This window comes from Poromitra crassiceps, assembly GCF_964638095.1.
Source record: "Poromitra crassiceps genome assembly, chromosome: 2".
NCBI classification, from domain to species: domain Eukaryota; kingdom Metazoa; phylum Chordata; class Actinopteri; order Beryciformes; family Melamphaidae; genus Poromitra; species Poromitra crassiceps.
The window spans coordinates 31,857,687-31,862,914 of record NC_139624.1 but is presented as its reverse complement, the minus strand read 5'-3'; positions in this window follow the sequence as shown (position 1 = coordinate 31,862,914).

Sequence of the window (5,228 nt, the reverse complement as noted above, 5' to 3'; positions counted from 1 at the left end):
ATGTCGTATTCCCGGTAAACACGACGCTATGCTATTCGCATAAACGAAAAGCAGCAGAAACAGTTTTCACGGACATTCCTCCGCAGCTTAGCCACAAGCAATAGCCGCATTAGCTTGCAGATTTCTCAACAACCAAGCACCGGATTTCAAAACAGAGTTCACCATTGAAATCAGCGTGATTTGTACTTGCTAGCTAGCTAGTGTTTTAGTCAAACAGTGGTGTTTTGAGCCTGGTGTAGCTCAGTACAGCAGGCAGCGGGCTTAGCTAATGTAGCTAACTAGCTAGTTAACTAGTTAGCTCATCCCGAGTCAGAATGGGCCTTTTTCACGGTGGCCATTTTGTGTCGAAAAGGCAGGGTAAACAGGTTCAAGCAAAACAGTAATGAGGGTTTCCAACTTGCAAACCCTCTTACTGTTTTGCTTGCACCTGTGTTTACCCTGCCTTCTTGACACAAAATGGCCACTGTGAAAAGAGTCTATTGTCATACATGTAACTATAGAGTTCCACTATAGTCATTCAGTCTGGAACACTCGTCATAGATTTAACCATTTATTGCAACAAATGGAAATACAGTTATGTTTGGCGCTGATTACAGAAGATGCTCCCTGGATTAGCCAAGCAGCATGCTAATGGCCCGTTCCTTTATTGCAAACAAACTGGGATGTGGCGGTTGAGTGACGTCACATCCGTTTTGTTAGCGTTCCATTTGCAGAAAACTGGGAGCTGGGAAGTTCACTGTTTATTTTTTATTTATTGTATTTATTTGACAGGGACAATGGACTGTCCCAGGCTTAGCTAGGAAGCTCAATTTAATCTGCAGTCCCTGTCCCTGTCCAGTCCCTGAATTGCATCACATCCGTTTAAACGAGCCAGAGCCGCTCGCTAGCCAGGCTAGCCATCATTATCATTAGTTGATAAGGCATTTCGCGGCATTCTGTGCATACAAACACTGCAGCACACAGATATGTTAGACAGTGCTGTGTTAGCTGATTTAATGAGACACAAACAAGATAGAAGCGTTAATAAACAGTATTTACTACGATTTTAACTACTGTTGTTGCTCGGAGCAGCCATCTTGGATTTTTGAGGTCGGGGCTGCTGAGGCTCCTACGAATTTGGGAGAGAAAATACGAGCACTGGTGACATCACCGTTCGAGCTCATGACCTTTGAACCGTCAGATTCCCATTTCCCAGTTATAAAGGAATGCCCCATTGCTAAGCCAATCAGGGAACACAATGCAGAATGCCCCATGGGTATACAACAGTGAGCCCACAGCAAGACATTTAATACATGTGTAACCTTTGAGCCATGCAAGACTCTTAACTACAAAGGTGGAGGCTGAGGTATAGGTGCAGGCAAAGTTTTTCCAGCAGCAGCAGCGATGTCTATGGCAGCATTGGAGTAGCAAAGATTGGAGTATGCTGCCCCCGCCTGGAATGCTGGCATCACACAAGCCCTCTCACTCCAACTGGAGCGGATACAGAAGAGGGCCTGTCGCATCATCCTCGTCATCTGCCCTGTCAACACTAGGGCTCACAGACCTGGCTACCCGACGCGAGCAGATCTGCTTAACATTTGCCCAAAATCTACAAACCTCACAGTTTGCCAACTGGCTACCCCCAACAAGACTACAAATCTCTGGCCGTAGAACCCGGAACTGTGAAAAACTGAACAATCCCCTCACAAAAACACGTCGCCATCAGAACTCTCCCATACCATACCTTACTAGACTACTGAACCACCATACCCCATAACATGTCCTGTTGGTCTCGTCTCCTTTCATTTATGACTGAAAGCTCTATTTTATTTTGAAGCTATGTACTTACAGTATGTCTGTATTTCAACCTGTGACGATTATGCATTTTAGCAGGGCTTGTTGATTTTTAACCTGTAAATTGGTCATTAATTCAGTCTACTGACTGCTATGTGCCAAATAAAGTACTACCAAAGATCAGTGTAGAAGGGAGCCATATTTAAATGGACCACCTTGTGAGAATGGATGTGACTGCCTGGTGAATGATTAGAAACGCTGATCCAATCAGCGGGCTGTCAGCTGATTACAGCTGGGGCGTAGCCTATGACGTCAGAGTCCTGCATGAACTAATGTGATGCTTCATTACACCATCATCCTACTTTAGCAACAGCTTAAACTTGAGCACAAAATTAATATTTGTCAAAAAATATTTGGCAACCAACAATGTGGCTGATCAACATTGCAGTGTGGCTAATTGACATTGTCTGAGGCTGGCTAGCAACTGAGTCCTGACCTGTCTGGTCGGGAGACCTCACATGCATCAACTCACACCATGTATGGGTGTGCCACATGCTGACCAGTGGTGGAACTTCATCACTAACAATCTAACTAACGGATGGACGGAGACGATCCACTTAAGCCATCGGGGAGGAAGCCTGAGGTGCACACCATGTACCCGCCCCTTCTCTCCTGTCTCACTCGGAAATGTCAAGCATCTAATGAAGTGAAAATGGTGTAAATGTGATACTTTATGAGCCCCAAAGGGAAATTCTCTGTTTGCTTCTCCCTCTTCCACAGAAAGGTTAGAGGTCAGGCTACTGACCTGGTGCTGGTAGGGATCAGTGTGTTGCTCAAGGACACTTCAGCAAGGAGGATGCCTGTTAAAAGTGTCCCTCCTCCTTCCTGGAGATTAAGAAATAACCTTCAAAATACTGTTAAAACATAACCCTAAAATTACTTCCACAGACTGTTAATGAAGCTGAATATGGCTTTTCTTGCCTTGCACTTTCGACTGTAATCTATAGTCCATTTCTTTCTGGTCTTTGCACGGGGCTGTTTTATGAATGACAATGATCTCATTTTAGGTATTCTGATGCTTATATGTAGGCCTACGGTTTTTAATCTACAGTGTTTGTACAACGTCGGGTTTTTTTGTTTTGTTTTTTTACTCTTGTGTTTACTTACCTGACTACATAACCAATTTTTCTTTCGGACAATAAATATATTGAACTACTGAACTTCAACTATTCTACAGAGAAAAATGCCACCTATGATGAATTACCCGATGTTTGCTATTTTGATCAACATTAGCCATTTCCTAGGCAACCACTCAGGGACCCTTCTAAGATTTGTGGGCCCCAGGACAAGATGGGCCCAAAAGCCCACAGGACTATAAGAGAGCAGCATTAATCTCAACTTTTTTGGGCCCCCGTCCAGCTTGAGGCCCCCTCTGAATCACTGCTCCCCCTCTGTCTCCACCCCTGTCATCATCCTGTGGTCTGACTGTCATACCTGAAGTGGCGACCTTGTCCAGATACGATATCTACTTTTCTGTCAAACTCAACTGTCCCGACGGACAAAAAAAGAAGAAGCAAAAATCATATAATTTTTATAGGCATTATCATTGCTGATCTGATTCCCTGTTCAATAGCGCAGAAAACGCAGAATTCACGAACTTGGCGTCTCCCTCTTCACCTCATCTTCTGCACACACAAAAATATGAAAAGAAACAGATATCACTGTGTCAGCGCCAAGACAGTGAGTGCACACTGCTTAAGTGCTATCTTGGCTTTGGAAATTGTGGTCAAGAGGATTATTTGACAGAGTGAAGGGGGGGGGGGGGGGGGGGAGAGACTGAAAGAGAGACACACACACACACACACACACACACACACACACACACGCCATGATTTTCTGGTGTCTGAGTCTGCCTCTGCTGACCCGGTGCCAGAGACATTATCTGCGAGTTGTCCACTGGAATGGCCGTAGATTTGGAGTTGAGTTCTTCTGACAAGAGTTTTATCCAGGCGAAGCTCGGATCCAGCCTGTAGTGTATCAGCTCTACACAGTCCAATTTGTTAGCAGAGCCGTGTCTCATACTGTACAGGCTGCATCTGACTGCGGCTACGGTTACACACAGTCTGAGTGGGCGTGGGGAACCGTCCAATCTTATAACAGTGAAAAGAATGAACGGTATTTCTCCTTTCACGCTCCAGAACACAGCCTAGCTCTCATACTGCTGTTTGTGGGCATCACCATTCAACTATATCAAGAGGTAATTTCCACCATTTTTTATTATCATCTGCAAAACGCATGTTGTCAATCAAGGACTTAGCTTGCCTACAGTGTACTATCCCTTGAAAAGCAACATATTTGTCTGAATTTTGTGCCATCAATCATTTTCTAAGAGTAGGTATTCACCCCCCCCCCCCCCCAATGGTGGATACCTCGTTTGTACCAAAATGACTCGTATCATGTCTCAGTGGTTATTCATTCAGCTCAAGCGAAGCTACATAAATACATGGGTATTTCTACCTCAATCTTTGGTCTCCAAACTGTCAACAACAAGCTGAGAGACAGCGTACTTTGCCCCCTGTCCCCTGGGTGAAGCAGACCTATAAAAACGCCTCGTCCTTTGAAGGTCCCGTAGATTTGAACAGGACCGTCCACACCTGTTGGGCTTTTTTACTTGCCCTAAAATTCCACAGCAAACAGGCGGCTGTTTGCTGGGACCGTCTTTAAAAGGAGGAGACAGTAAATACTCCTTAACAAGTGTTCACAGCATTTGGCAACATATTGAGCATTTTGTCCTCGCCCACCTGATTATAACCGGCCACTTCAAAGACAAGTCAATTTAACATGAGAGAGGTTTTGCTCTAAAATGAGATAACAACCATTTGAAAAATGTGACAGGGTTGATTACACACAAAAATTGAAGTACTTATAGTTAAATATTAGGCAACATACATCCTCGGTTTACAAAATAACGCCTTTATAGACTGGACCCTCTGTGTTTACCCTCTGTATTTATATACCTAAATACTTATTTTCCAAAAGTGATACACAATTCTCCCTTGTGTACTGTATCAAGAGAAAGAACTTGAGAACTTGTCCAAAACAGAATCTGTACCTACTGTGTAATGCAGGAACAATATTTACCCTGATGTATGATGATGAAGTTGTCCTTCTTGCTACCACATGAGGGCGTATTGTTGGAGAAGCACCGAACACACACTGTCTAAACCGAAAGAACACAGACTGAACCCAGAGGACTGTGTCAGCAAGCATCCACCCTGCGAAGTGATTCCCTACCAGCACCAAAGCTGCTGTTCTGTAGCCCGACCCTGACCTCTGACCTCCCTGTGGAGTCCGGCAGATGACGAGAGAATAATCCCTTCAGCAATAAAGTATAACGTTACAGAAGTGTCACGTTGTTGTGGTGTCCAGCAGGTTTTCAAGTTGCAGTTACAGAT